The 14,702-nt window shown below is 48.4% G+C and overlaps 1 long non-coding RNA gene across 1 annotated transcript in view; it reads right to left on the reverse strand.

The window, feature by feature from the left end:
- Nucleotides 1-14,318, reverse strand: part of LOC117202381 (uncharacterized) — a 37,793-nt gene extending 23,475 nt beyond the window's left edge. Inside the window, exon 1 of the long non-coding RNA XR_007479304.1 lies at nucleotides 14,133-14,318. This is a non-coding gene — a long non-coding RNA (uncharacterized LOC117202381). The remainder of the gene's footprint in view (nucleotides 1-14,132) is intronic.
- Between the last annotated feature and the right edge of the window lie 384 nt (nucleotides 14,319-14,702).

The following is a 14,702-nucleotide window of genomic DNA, read 5'->3' on the forward strand; positions in this document are numbered from 1 at the left end:
GAAGGAGTTGGAGACTTTGCCCTAATCAACCTGGGCCTTGAGCTTTGGTTCCAGATGCTGTTATGACTCAGAATGCTCAGGCCAGGGAGCAGACATGGTTTTACAAAATTATCTTCCCAAGGTGCAAAGACCGCAGCTTCAGAGACACCTGTGAGTCAGCAGCAAGAGTGAACTGTGAGTAGGGAGACCGTCACTGATAAGGTAGGGATGACTCAGTGACCTAGACTTTGGTTAGGTATGATGATCTGAACGAAGTACCACTTAGGTGAGTATTTTGTGCCAGGTTGCTGGGGAGAGGGGACGGAAGTCATTAAGACTATGACATGGGATGAGACTTCCCTGGTGGTCCAGTGGTTAAGACTCTGTGCTTCCAGGGCGTGTGGTTCTATGCCTGGTTGCGGAACTAGGATCCTACATGCTGCACGGCCAAAAAAAAAAAAAAAAAAAATGCTATGAAGTGGGAGCTTTCTTCCTGAAGGAACTCGGGAGGTGCTCCAGCAGACACCCACGCATCCCTTTCTGCCAACCCCTTCAGCCCTCAATTCCCTTTTTGCCCCAAGAATCACCCTCTTGGGGAAACATTTTCTCACTTTACTCATTACAGCCACTCTCCTTTTTTTCTTCCCCCAAACCACACTTATAAATGCCAGGGCTCAGGAAAAGAGTCTCTCCCTTCTCTGCTTCCCCAGAGTTAGCAGAACTACAAGGACCCACCTTAGAAGACCACGTGAATCCCACAGGCATTTCCCAGAAAGATTCTGGCCCATCCTGTTTATAAAAGAGTCACAAAAGGAATCCCATGTTGCGTGCAGAATGAACAGGTTTCATGCTGGATGGTTTACCATCTGCCTGGAGTGTCCACACCGAGCACAAATGAACCCCCTTATTTCCCTTCAAGCCCCAGCTGGTTCCCGCCTCCCACTCAGCCCCCAGAGCCTGGCACGCTAATGTGAACGATTTCCTGAGCCGGAGAGGAAGGGGCTGCAGGTTTTATTCATCAAGATTTTGGGGCCCCATCCTAGCATCTAAATCAATTCAGCTGATATTTATTCAGCAACTAGCAGGAAGGCTTGTGCCAGACTGCTGAGGCACTGTCTCTTCACTGAGGTACTTAGCGCAGTGCCTGACACTGTCTTTATGATCCTTTATGTAGCCACGTCCTGCTGTCCAGCTGACCACGTCCCTCTGTGCTCTGGGGAGACCTGCAGGCTTTGATTTGGGTTTTACTGGGTCTTGTTGGGGGCAGGGAGGGAGTCAGGGCAGGGGATTGACAGGAGAAGAGGCTCCTCAGCTAAGCTCGGGCCCAGGTGGCCCTGGGAGCCTCGCAGGCACAGATGGGCTGCTTTTCCCTTCTGCAGCTGGAGCCCTGATCTCCTGTCTGGCTGCCGCCATTCACACACAGATCCCATGCCCCGAAGTTAGCAGCACCTGATCCCTTCCAGAGCTCAAGGGCTGGCACTGCCTGCACCCCTCATTCTGTCTGTTCCCCTACTATTTCCTTGAAGATCATGTATGGACCTCACCCCCTTGGCTAATGAGACCAGGAGCTCCTGGAGGGCAGGGTTCTGGTCTGGGTGTTTTCCATCTCAGCTGTCGGCACCCTGCTTGGATCAAGGCTTAGTGTCTAATTGATTGTTTCCAAAATGCCAACTTGACCAATTCCAAGTGAATCTTGAACTTTCAAGGAGCCCTTGACTAAATGCATGTCCAAAGTTAGACCTGTAGCCATCCAGCAGATCGACAGACATGGTTGGCTCAGCCCTCCTTCTGCAGCTGGAGCGCTCGCCCTGGACCCTGCATCCTCCCCTAAATATCCAGGCAGAAGGTAGGGACCTGTCAGGCCCAAGGCCCACGGAAGAGACAGGGGAAGCAAGAGGAAGGGAGAGATTAGGAAAGAGATCCCCAAAAGAGAAAGAGGAGGGAGGGGATCAGAGGACACAGAGAGACACAGAGAAGCGGGGAGAAAGACAAAGGAGAGAGAGAAAGACAGAGGAGCCGGGGGAGCATGGCAGACAGCTCAGGAGGGCTGGGGGTTGCCATGCCATAACTTGTCCTCATTCTTGAGCACCTACTGTGTGCCAGGATCTGTTGTAGACCCTTGAGGATACAGTGGTCAAGAAGACAAGCTCTTTCCTCAAGAAGTTTATATTCCCATCGATGACTGATGACAAATAAATTAGTATATAATAAGAGTTGTTGAAGAAAAATGAAGCAGGTGATGGTCTACTCTCAAATAGAAGCTAGTTTCACTCAGAAGCTTCTGACTCCTAGTCTAGTGCTATCGCGTTAATGTGAAAGACAAAACTCCCCAGATCATGAAGGAAATGCTTTTATTCAGGTTATTGCAGTGGGGAGAACGTTCATTAAGGAGGAATGTCTCAAAGAAAAGGAAGGGGCCTAGGGTTTCACACAGGCAGGTAAACAGGGAATCATCCTGAGTCTTACAGGAGCCTTGAGGGAGGATGGAGATGTGTCTTATCTCAAAATATGTGAGGGTGGTGATCCTTTGAGGTTTAGCCTCTGGAACACAAAAGATGGGGGATTTTGAAAAGCCAAAGGGTGGGGGGTTTCTTAAGCATTGCTGTTTTCCGGAAGCACAGGGCTCAGGTAAAATTCAACTAATATCTAATCACTAATTAGATCACTGTCAATAATATCCTCCCACCTCCATTATTCTAAAAACTAAATATGATTGCTCCCCTGTGCTTATTACCTGCCCTTTAACTTTGGAGCTCCTTCAGGCATCACACAGGCCCTTTGTGACCTGATTCTCCCTTGCTCCCAATTAGCTGAAGTGGGAAGGCGCACAGGAGAGGATCTTCTGGGCCAGGCTCGCCCATCACCTCCGCACATCTGCCGCTGGCTAGAACTCAGTCATGTGGCCGCACTTACCTGCAAGGGTGGCTGGGAAGTATAATCCAGCTGTGGGTCCAGAAAGAAGGAGAAAATGGGTGTTAGTGGTCACAGCTAGCTCGCTTTGTCACGTGTGCTTTTCAGGCTATTTTCTCTCTCTCTAAGAACATCCCTCTGCCTCCTTCCTGGCCCTTCTCTGATTATATGGCACCCGTGCACCCTTCCAGAGTCATGTAAGCATGCTGTCCTTTAGGAATTCTTTCTTGACCACCAGAGTGGGTCAGGTACACACCACATGCCTCTGTAGCACCAGGGATCCGTTACAATACCAATCACGGTGATCTACAGCTATTTATTTTCTCATCAGTCTCCTTACACTAGATCTCGAAGTCCCTGGCATTAGAGACTGCCTTTTGTCTCCCCGCCCTTGATGCCTAGCACTGCCGGGCACTGGAATGGTAACGCATAACATCTGTCAAACACATGAATGGACTCTGGTTTGCTTCAAAACTGTCAGGATAATTTCAACTGAAAAAAAGACCAGAGGGCCGCCTCATAACCCTAATAGAAGGTTTCATTTGAGATCTGGGCCTGGATCAGTTCTCACAGTGGGCCCCCCACAAGAAGACACTAGGCATTGTTGATGTTAGGGATGCAAAGAGAGCTCAGATGCCTTATTTTGAGTTCAGCCCACTAACCATCTTTCACTGCCCAATTAGCCCTTAGAGAGAAAAGAGAACTGTGGCCTCAGCTTCCTGGCAGGTGAGGACGGATGTAACGGGCGCCCATTGTGTGAGTTGGGCGAGGACTGTAGCTAACTTGGAAAGAAGACAAAGAGCTGGAATGGCCCCTGTTTGCATGGTATCTGGGTAGTCAAGTAAACAGTGACACAGTGACACATGGGCACAGCTTCAGTGATCCCCACATCGTTCCCCGCCAGTTTGAGTCAAGACCGAAGACAGTAAGGTCTTATTAACACAGGAGAGAAAGGCTGAGTCATTTCCATAATGACTGGCTCACGGCAAGAATCATCACCAAGCCTGAGGATGAAAAAATGGCCTCTTTTCATGTCGGGTTATTGGCTGGAGTCTCATCTTCACAACTTCTGAAGAAGGAATTATATGGCTCACATATCCAAGAACAAAAAAAAAAAAAAAATGGGGAGATTACCTCATGGCGCATGAGTAACCAGACCACAAAAGTGACTGGGACCTAAGGCCTGAGGGGGCAGAGCAGCTACCCACAGCTACTTAGGGTTCCTACTCCGCGGCCACCGAGTTCTCTCCCGTGAAGTCCTAGGTTTGTGCATTGGTTAAGCAGGAACACTGAGCAGCCCAAGTGATAATGATGATAGCTTACATTTATTAGAATTTAAAATGTACTAGGCACTAAGCTGGGGGATTTATACATGCTATCTCATTTCAACTTTGTAATCACTCTATAAAATATATACTACATACCCTTATCATTTTAGGTGGGAAACATGCTGTGGGGAGGATGCTGAAAAACTCAGCTCCAGACACCCTGGCCTTTGTTTTCCTAAGATCATGTCTAGTTGTTTCCCACTTCTGGGGCTTTGCACGTGCTGTTTCTTCTGTCTCTGCCACATACTTTGCCCAGATCCTCCCCTGGGTTTACTCCTTACCTCATTCAGGCCTCTGTTCAAATGCCACCTTCTCCAGAGATGTTTCCCTAATTTTTCCACATAAAATCGTCCCCGACTCCCACCTGCTGTTCTCTATCTCATTACCCGCCTTTGTCTTTCTTCATAGCATTTAACAGTAATTGAAATGATACCATAGATTTATGAGTCTCCAGAGCCTTGAAGAGAGCCTGGCACATAGTAGGAGCTCAATAAATATAGGTTGGGTAAATGAATTAAAAAAGTCCCTGGAGAGCAGGGCCACCTCAGCACCTGCCCAGGGCACACAGTTCTCAATAAGAACCAACAAAAGGAGAAGGAAGAAGGAGGGGAGCAGAAAAGTCCTATTCGGATTCCAATTTAACTCTTTATTTAGTTTTGCTTGTGCATCAAACTTAGTGACCCACAGTATCTCATTCAATTCTCATATTCTGTGAAGTAGGTAATTTTAGTGAGAAAGGGGAATATAAGAATAGTGGGCAGAAATACATTTACATCAATTCCTTGGTAAACTCTTTATAACAGGAAAGAGCGTGTTATTTAAAAAAACAGATTCCCAATTGCTTATCTTTATGTAGCCCAAACCACAGAATTTTGTGTTTATTGTTTTATGGTTCAGCTTCATGAAACTTGCAGACTATTTAATTTATTGTGTTTACTTTTACTAGAACTTCAAGACAAAAGATTTCTTTCTAACATCTACCCTTCCCTCAACTCAGCGTTTAGAATTTCTTCCATGGTTTACGTGTATTGATTCAATTCTCTGGATGCCTGTGAGTTTCCTCCATAAATTGTTTTGTCAAATTTTATGGAGAAGGAGCCTGAGTTTTTCTAAAGATGTGTCCAAACTAAAATATCATTTTATGATAGCATTACAACAGCATTTTAATCACTTGATCATTTTAATCACATATTAGAACAGTGACCTGACAAAATCTTTCAGGGTCCTAATCTGGAATCCCAGGAGCCCCTGACACCACCCCCTGACAAAAAATCCTCCCTGCTTTTTTTTTTTTTTTTTTTTGCGGTACGCGAGCCTCTCGCTGTTGTGGCCTCTCCCGTTGCGGAGCACAGGCTCCGGACGCGCAGGCTCAGCGGCCATGGCTCACGGGCCCAGCCGCTCCGCGGCATGTGGGATCTTCCCGGACCGGGGCACGAACCCGTGTCCCCTGCATCGGCAGGAGGACTCTCAACCAATGCGTCACTAGGGAAGCCCCCTGCTTATTAAAAGAAAGCATTCTTCAGTGGGTTGGGCCTCTCCTTGCCTTCTTGCCTAGCAAGGCACAGGTTGATTGGTTGGTCTGTGGTTAAACCTGAACTTACGCAATGAGGATGTGGCTACTATTGCAGGGTTGTGCAAAATGGGGGAATCTGATGAGGTTTGGGCTTTGAGCTGGGTCCCAGTTAATGTAACAAGCCCCAATCTGACAGCTCCCTAGGCCAATTGGCCATCTGGTGACCCTGACTGGTCTCTCCACCCCTCCTTCTGTGTACCAGTGGGAGCCCATAAATCTGGGGTGTGTGTGTTAGGATTAGGGTCAGAGGTCACCCTATTACAGCTCAGATCCACTTAGTGCTGAAGCAGCCCATGGGCTGTTTTTCAGAGGTGCCAGGAGCTCTTAAAGGGATAGTAATGCTGAAATAATAACACATCCTTGACCAGAGGCATTTAACCCCCGAAAAATGTCAAGGAGAATGGAAATGGTAAACCAGTGACACTTCAGAGAAATACCTTGGGTGCTCATTCCCCTCTTTGTGACCTGATGAAGAGAAAAGAAATTTGCCTATGCCGTTGAGCCGCAATTCTCACCTACCACATGAAGCCCCACAGGAGGCAGTTTTGGGGAGACCCCTTCCCCTTCGAACCCTGCTGCTGTGTCTACCAGAGTTATCCCTTCCTGTAAACAGCTCCTCTCCACATGATCCAAAATGTACTTCTGATTAAATATTTGTCTAGGGCTGGAGTTGAGCCTGAGCAGGTGTTTTTTAGTTAAATGAGCTGACATGACGGCCGTGTGGCATGCGGGATCTTAGTTCCCCGACCAGGGATCAAACCCTCGGCCCTGCAGTGAAAACACAGAGTTTTAACCACTGGACCACCAGGGAGGTCCCATAGCACAATATGGCTTATGACATGCGTCAATCCTTAACCCTAGGTATTCTTACTACCATTGTTTTAGTGGGAAAACTAAGGCATATAGGAGTTGATAACTTGTCCGAGAACATATATCAAGATGAAGATTGCAGTTTGAATTGCAATCACTTTTGACATCATATTATAAGCAAGCAGGAATAATGAAAGCAAGTCTAAGCAAACCCGACTCTCTCGGGGTGGAGACCCCTACTGCCAACGCTAGACAGGGTGCCACACTTTAGAGTTTACAAAACATCCTCAGGGTCTTGTCCAGACAATGACACAGGGGCATTACTGGATCACAGCCACTAGCCCACTGAAGGCAGGGGCAAACGCCAACACACTCTGGTAGCCTAAGAGGGCAAATTCAGAATGCCCCCATAGTTGGTTTTCATAATGATGCTCTTAAGTCAGCAGGGCAAACGGGACCCAATTTCCGTTGCACTCTTACTTCAGAAAGCAATAAGTACACAAGGGATTGGGGAGAATCTTCCATCAAGAATGTTTAACACGGGCTTCCCTGGTGGCGCAGTGGTTGAGAGTCTGCCTGCCGATGCAGGGGACGCGGGTTCGTGCCCCGGTCCGGGAAGATCCCACATGCCACGGAGCGGCTGGGCCCGTGAGCCATGGCCGCTGAGCCTGCGCATCCGGAGCCTGTGCTCCGCAATGGGAGAGGCCACAAGAGTGAGAAGCCCACGTACCGCAAAAAAAAAAAAAAAAAAAAAAATGTTTAACACAGGCCTTGAGTTTCTCAAAGGATAGGACTTAAATACTTCAATATTTGATTTCTCTGAAATGCCTCATCCCCTGATGGTCCCAGATAAGTGAGGTGTTACCATATATACCTACTAATCTTCCAAACCTAAGTTCCAGCACAATAATTAAAAAAAAAAAAATCTATTCAAAGTTGCCACTAAACAACGAAAAAATTTTCAAACTTCCCACAAGCCTAAAGTATTTTATTCTGTTAAAACAAAAATAAAGTCTTCTTTTTCCCAGTAAGCCTCCAAAATTCTCAAATTGTTGGCAATGAATTACATATTGATGTGAATTACTGCTTTCATATGGTCAGTGCAACATTTTACTCTTTTTCATGTCCATGCACCATATTTTCAGCGAGTGCCAAAGAAATAAACATATTTTCTGGAGTAAATATGTTTAAAATAAAACATATTCCTAATTCTTAGGGCCGTGGGAGAGAGGAGAAGTCCACAGACCAGCACTCAGTTCCCCACAGCTGGCGGCCAGCCCACAGGGGCCCGCTGGGGAAGGAGACAGGGTTTGGCATCTTATCACATTCAGATTTTTGATTGCTCTCCTGGACTGACATGCTCATTGCTGAATCAAGTCGATACTTACTGCCTAAAATGACTCTCAGATTGTCCCTTACCAAAAAATAAGCAACACATTCTTGGGGCCTGCTGGAGTACTCCTTCAGGGACAGGGAAGGGTTACCAATAGTAAACAGATCATAAAGAACGCTGAGAGACTACAAATAAAGATGCATTTTGATTACTTTATGAGTCTGCTGTGCATCACACAGGCGACTCCTGTTGATATGTTGCTGCTCACACAAACACAGCTGCCCTGCAGCAAATCAGAGGCGTGTCCTCCCTCAGGAAGGCCTCAGGTGTCACATGAGAGGGAGATGTCATAAGTAATGTGCCTGGCTGATCATTGGGGGAGGCCGATCCCCGTGCCTCTCTGTTGATTTTTCCTTTGGGCCAGTTCCTTCTAACCCACAAGGAGGCCCAGCAAGGAGCCTCTACAGCTGGTTGAGGCTGGGCCCAGGCTGCTTCAGAAGTAGACCGGGGGCAACGGTACTGAAGCCTGGATGTAATATTCCTGAGGTCATGAAGGGTTATGACTGGAGACCCATGGAGCTTCAAAGCACGCACTGGGGTGCTTCCTGTCGAGCTTACAAGAGCTTTTCCCCTTGGAGGACTGCTCATTCCTCCTTACTCTGTCGGGGGTAATGGAGCTGGGAATGCCTGCATCTGAGCTGCCTTGAAGGAAAGATCCCAGAAAGGAATCGCTGTTCTTCCCAAGGGTCTCGCCTTGATTGTTAACTCTGCCCCAGCCCTACCGGACATTCTTCCATCTGGACCGGCACTATGGCTGCCACCACGGGGCACCCGGGGACTTACCTGGCCAGGTGTGAGCAACACATTCATCACACCTGAAACAGGGTGTTTTTAAAAATTACAAAGATTAAAATAAATAGAAATCAACGAAGAGCAAAGTATCTACAAATGGAGGGTGCTACCGAGCACAGGGTTTTCCTGGAATAACCAGCCTCTAGACATACATTGTCTGGGCTGCTGACACTGCTTCTGGTCCTGGCTTCTTCCCTTACTTCAATAGCCCCTGACAGACCACATCCCAAAGCCCAGTTTTCAGTCCAGAAAGATTATAGATAGAGTTTGGGGGAAGAAGAAGGAGTCCAGTCAAGTCCCAGTTTGAACAATAGATTTGCTTGAGGGGATAACAGAAGTGCATACGCTTCTAGGAAGGCAGTGATAAATAGAAGACACGGATGGAGACGTCCCATCCATAGGCAGCCAGTCTCTCAATTCCTCTCATCTCACAACGGCTTTTATGTGACATTCATTCATTCCACAAACATCTCCTAAGCACCTACTGTATGCCAGGGCCTGGGTTAGGCACTGTTGGTGGAAATAAATAAGGTTCAGCTCCTGCCTTTGAGAAGCTCAGATCTAAAGGGCAAGTCACTGTAATCTCTGGATTATTTTTCCGGCTTTCTATCTAGTTTTCCTACTTCTCAACTTTTCCCCTTCAGTACATTCTCAGAATAGTAATCAGGGGGATCTCATTAAAACTTAGTCACATCTTGTTATGTATTTGCTACCATGTCTTTCCATCTCACTTACAATAAAAACCAGCTTCTTTCTAATGGCCTAACAGCTGCATATAATCTGACCTCCCTATTGCCTCTCATCCATTACAGCTGCCCAGGATGCTCCCGCTTCAGGACCTTTGCTCTTACACTTTCTTCTTCCTTGAATTATCCTTTCCCACGTAATCCCCTGCATCATTCTGCTACATACTTCAGAAATGCCCTTAAATGCTATCTTTTCAGGGAGGTCTTCCCTAAATCACTGCTATGGACTGAATGGTGCCCCCTCAAAAATCGTATGCTGAAGCCCTAAATGCTTATGTGACTACATTGCAGGTAAGGCCTTTAAGGAGGTGATTAAGGTTAAGTGAGATCATAAGAGTAGAGCCCTGATTTGACAGAACTGGTGCCCTTATAGAGGTGGAGACATCAGAGCTCTCTTGCCACCGTGTGAGGGCACAGAAAGAAGGCAGCCATCTGCAAGCCAGGAAGAGAGTTCTCACCAAAAGCTGACTGTGCTGGTACCCCGACCTCAGACTTCTGGCTCCAGAACTGTGAGAAAATGCATTTCTGTTGTTAAGCCACCCAGTCTCTGGTGTTCTGTTATGGCAGCCTGAGCTAATTAATATACTCTCCTACCCTATTTAAAATTTTAATTTCTGCATCATCTCCTAACTTTGCTCCTTTATTTGTAGCATTCATCATAGTCTAAGATACTACCTATTTTGTTTATTGTTTGTCTTCCAGCACAATATAATATGAATGAGAACATAAAAATTTTTTTTAAAGAAAGAGCAAGATAGTCATGTACAGAGAAAGTCTAAGGGAGAATGTGGCAGTTGTCCCCCACCCCAACCCCAGGGAAGCAGACTCTGAGATGGAGCTGAGCACGAAGGGTGCCCTTGGAATCAACATCTGTGAAAGGGCAGAGGAGGAAGAAGGATGAGCAGAGGGAGAGGTCCAGCTGCAATGTAGGCCTGATGACAGTGTCAGTGACCCACAGGGAGCTCTAGAAAGGCCCTTCAGAGTTAGGCTGAGATCACTTCACGCTCTGCACTGATCCACCACTGGCTGTGTGCAGTCAGAACGGGGCATGACTTGGGCAGCTGGGGCAAGCCCTGGGGAGCTGGACTGCTGATGGCTGTCTGCCGATAGCACTTCCAGCAGCCGGGGCAACAAGTCCAGGGACTAGGGGGATCAGGGTGGTGTATTGCAGTGCCCACCACAGCACCCAGAGGGCTCTGAGAGCAGGGAGGGGAGGAACAGACTGCCTGGAAGAATCGTGAAAGCTTCACTGAGAAGAGTCTCAGATGATGATAAGTGCTTTCAGGCAGACAAAGAGGGGCGTAAGGGCTTCCCTGGTGGCGCAGTGGTTGGGAGTCTACCTGCCGATGTGGGGGACACGGGTTCGTGCCCTGATCCGGGAGGGTCTCGCGTGCCGCGGAGCGGCTGGGCCCGTGAGCCGTGGCCGCTGGGCCTGCGCGTCCGGAGCCTGTGCTCCGCGGCGGGGGAGGCCGCGACAGTAAGAGGCCCGTGTACCGCAAAAAAAATTAAAAAAAAGAGGGGCGTAAATTTGAACTACAGTGCACATGGGTTATTGTTGCATGGTGGACTGGGGAGGGTGTGTTGAGGGGAGGTGAGAGGGTAATTGTCTCCTCACCCACCATGAAGACCTCTGTGTGAAGCGGTCCCATGAACACTAGATGAGCATAACTATGTGGATAAACAGTAAACTCCTGCGGCCAGAAAGAAATCAAATCATGATCGGCTGGTGAGTAACTCAACAGGAGTTTTCAATCTGCAAATATTTCGTCGGTTAATGAACACCGGTACCTGTGTAGTGGCTGCCGCACTTCCTGCCCCACAGTGCTGCCAAAGTCCAGCAGCTGCAATGGACGCCGAGGAATGGGCCCTGCACCCCTGACTGAGCAGCTCGTTCTCTGTGTGATCTTAGCTCAGTCGGTTCACCTCTTGGGGTCCATCATCTGTAAAGCAGAGCTAACACCCTCTTCCCGGGGATCGGTGGCTTAAAGGCAATACTGTGCTGTATGCGGTGGGCCCCTGGTACTGCTCTGCTGCCCTGGACAGCTCACGAGGCCTGCAGCAGGTGCCCCCAGCATGCTTTGAGGCCACCGCTGATCTTGGCTGCTCTGTCACCAAGACACCATTAGGGCCAGAGCAAGCCCGAGGACATTGTTACGTAAGCCGTCTGCTCAGGCAAGGCCGGGACTGGTAATAAGCAGAGACGGGGAAATGAGCAGCCTTGATCTTTCTCCTCTTGAGGGCCCTCGGCTGGGGTTAGGGATGGTTGTTTAGCAACGGCCCTAATATATCCAGGGGACCGTCGAGCCAAGGCCCCTTGTTCCCACCAGGGAAGCAGTGCTGAACGCCTCAGTGCCGGTCAGAGCTTTCATTTGTGAGGATTTATTTGGACACTTTTTCCTGAAGGGGGTTTTGTTCTGAGGTAAACTAGGGACATTCCTCTGATGGGAATTACCACTGGGATGAAAGAAGAGCTATAAGAGGTGGTGGTGGGGGGAGGGGGGAATGGGATGGGAGCTGCAGCTTGGGACTCCTGCCCACCCTATTCATGGAGCAAATTATTCCAGAACAGAGGCAGGATGACCAAAGAGAAGCTGCAGAAATGGGCCTTTGTTTCATACTTGGCAGAGAGTACAGGAGTCCTTTTTCTCTTTTTCCTTTTAAAATTAATTTATTAATTAACTTATTTTTGGCTGCCTTGTGTCTTTGTTGCTGTGCGTGGGCTTTCTCTAGTTGCAGCGATCGGGGGCTACTCTTCATTGCGGTGCTCGGGCTTCTCATTTCGGTGGCTTCTCTTGTTGCGGAGCACGGGCCCTAGGCATGTGGGCTTCAGTAGTTGTGGCGCACAGGCTTAGTTGCTCCGCAGCACGTGGGATCTTCCCGGAACAGGGCTCGAACCCGTGTCCCCTGCATTGGCAGGTGGATTCTTAACCACTGAGCCACCAGGGAAGTCCCCTTTTTCTCTTTTTAAGTCTCCCTAAGTCCCAGCCATTGTGCTGCCCCCCGACGTGACCGGCTCCTGAGCCCCTCAGAAGTGGGGCTGAGGGAGATGAGTCAGATTGCCTGCAGGCACCTGCCCTGGCTTGTGAGTTAGGAATTTCTGGACTGTTCCCATTGAGCTGCCTCCCAGAGCTGTCCTGTCCAATTCACTCTGGGGAGGGAACACACCGTTTAGTCCTGCAGTTGCTTTTGAGGGTTGAAAGCACTAAGCAGTAAGGCCCTAACAGTCTGATTTTCCATAAGATTAAAAGAAATGAGCTGCAGCGTTTTAAGAAAACATGATTTCCTCGGTCAGTTACTTCAAATGCTTTTCAAGGAGGAAAGCAATGAAAGAAGCAGAGCTAATCAGAGCAGCCTGGCTTGTTTTAAATTCATCTCACAATGTGAGTTTACAATTAGAGGACTCTTCTTAAGGGCAACTAAAGAAATCAATTTTCAGTGAACTTCTAAGTGGAAAAAAAAAAAACATAAAGCATTCAACTGCACAGTAAAACCCCGCCTTGAAGATAGAAGGATGCCGAGCCCACTGGGACATGTCCCGGTAGCACAGGTCCTGGCAGCCCTGCCCTCAGCAGGTGTGGCACTCTGCTCTCCCTGCTCAGGGCGGAATTCATACCCATTCAGCTGGGACTGTCCCTGATGGATATCAGTCTGATCTGTAGGCACCAGGTGAGCTGAAACTGCCCTAAAGTTCACAGCTGCTACCTGAGCCTTTAAAAAATTTTTTTAATAATGTCCAACAGCCTGATATACAAAATCAAAGACTAGTCTGTGTCGTGGGGTGATGAGCCTTTTCTAGTTTCCTTCTCCTATAGTCTAGAAATCCAAAATGCCTTCTTGAGGAATTTCCTCCTCTTCTTTCTTAAAAATCCCAAGGAGAAAAAAATCGGCTGGGGGGCTTCCCTGGTGGCGCAGTGGTTGAGAGTCCGCCTGCCGATGCAGGGGACACGGGTTCGTGCCCCGGTCCGGAAGATCCCACATGCCGCGGAGCGGCTGGGTCCGTGAGCCGTGGCCGCTGAGCCTGCGCGTCCGGAGCCTGTGCTCCGCAAGGGAAGCGGTCACAACAGTTGAGAGGCCCGCATACCGCAAAAACAAAAACAAAAACAAAAACAAAAACAAAAAAAATCGGCTGGGGTTCAAGATGGTGGACTAGAAGGACGTGAGCTCACTCCCTCTTGCGAGAGCACCAGAATCACAACTAACTGCTGAACAATCATCGACAGGAAGACACTGGAACTCACCAAAAAAGATACCCCACATCCAAAGACAAAGGAGAAACCACAATGAGATACTAGGGGGGGTACAAACACAATAAAATAAAATCCCATAACTGCTCACAAACTGGAGAACACTTATACCACAGAGGTCCACCCACCGGAGTGAAGGTTCTGAGCCCATGTCAGGCTTCCCAACCTGCGGGTCTGGCAATGGGGGGAGGAATTCCTAGAGAATCAGACATGAAGACTAGTGGAATTTGATTGCAGGACTTCGACAAGACTGGGGGAAACAGAGACTCCACTCTTGGAGGGCACACACAAAGCAGTGTGTGCATCGGGACCCAGGGGAAGGAGCAGTGACCCCATAGGAGACTAAACCAGACCTACCTGCTAGTGTTGGAGGGTCTCCTGAAGAGGCAGGGGTGGCTGTGGCTCACCCTGGGGACAAGGACACTAGCAGCAGAAGTTCTGGGAAGTACTCCTTGGCATGAGCCCTCCTGGAGTCCGCCATTAGCCCCACCAAAGAGCTGGGTAGGCTCCAGTGTTGGGTTGTCTCAGGCCAAACAACCAACAGGGAGGGAACTGAGCCACATGCATCAGCAGACAAGTGGGTTAAAGTTTTACTGAGGTCTGCCCACCAGAGCAACAGCCGGCTCTACCCACCACCAGTCCCTCCCATCAGGAAACTTGCACAAGTCTCTTAGATAGCCTCATCCACCAGAGGGCAGAGAGAAGAAGCAAGAAGAACTACAATCTTGCAGCTTGTGGGGAAAAAAACGTATTCACAGAAAGATAGACAAGATGAAAAGGCAGAGTGTTATGTACCAGGTGAAGGAACAAGATGAAACCCCAGAAAAACAACTAAATGAAGTGGAGATAGGCAACCTTCCAGAAAAAGCATTCAGAATAATGATAGTGAAGATGATCCAGGACCTCGAAGGAAAATGGCAGCAAAGA

This window comes from Orcinus orca, chromosome 1 (assembly GCF_937001465.1).
Source record: "Orcinus orca chromosome 1, mOrcOrc1.1, whole genome shotgun sequence".
NCBI classification, from domain to species: Eukaryota; Metazoa; Chordata; class Mammalia; order Artiodactyla; family Delphinidae; genus Orcinus; species Orcinus orca.